Here is a 647-nt window from a genome sequence, read left to right as displayed (position 1 = left end):
ATTTAACTGAAAGGTTTATCTTTCTAACTAAAGTGTGAAAAAACAGCACTTGACTATGCTAACTCATACCATTTCTTTTTCCATTCTCTTGGTTCTCTTCAGGTTCCTGTAGGGCAAAGAGCAGAAAGAGAAGAATCAAGGAGCTGAGCTTCTAAGAGCAATAGGACAATAGGAGAGCAATAATCAGAGTAAATAGAAGCAATAATCAGAGTAAAATGGAAAAGCACCTGAACAGGGACTTGAACCCAGGACCCTCAGGTTAGAGGTCTGATGCTCTACCAACTGAGCTATCCAGGTCCCTTCCTTATATATTATTGAGAGGATTGTCAATGTTCCATTCTTTGGTCAATTGCTTTTATATTCTATATTATCAAATAGTTATCCTTAAATTTTCCTTGCCAACATCATTTTGTTTGAAAGAAATGCTATAACCTTTTGGAGTGTTGCCATTCCTTCTCTCTTTGTTTTGTATCTCTTTAGATTTTCAGAACCAGAGCTGTGTCCCCCAGAGGAAGCACTGCTGTGTTTCAGACCACACTGCTAGCCCCAGAAGGCTTTCTTTCTTGACAAGTCTTGTGATTTATGTCTTTATTTCTTGTGTCCCCATCTGAACCTATTTTTTTGGAAGCAAAACTCACACTACTCTT

The 647-nt window shown here is 38.2% G+C and overlaps 1 non-coding gene across 1 annotated transcript; it reads right to left on the bottom strand.

Moving 5' to 3' along the window:
* Window positions 1–224: 224 nt before the first annotated feature.
* On the bottom strand, window positions 225–297 carry TRNAR-UCU. Its single transcript has one exon. It is a non-coding gene; the product is annotated as a tRNA-Arg (tRNA).
* Between the last annotated feature and the right edge of the window lie 350 nt (window positions 298–647).

Source organism: Orycteropus afer, unplaced genomic scaffold (assembly GCF_000298275.1).
Source record: "Orycteropus afer afer isolate SDZICR_OR568_19922 unplaced genomic scaffold, OryAfe1.0 scaffold00627, whole genome shotgun sequence".
Taxonomy (NCBI): Eukaryota; Metazoa; Chordata; class Mammalia; order Tubulidentata; family Orycteropodidae; genus Orycteropus; species Orycteropus afer.
Note: the sequence above shows the minus strand (reverse complement) of the source record. Positions and strands in the feature narration are given on the sequence as shown.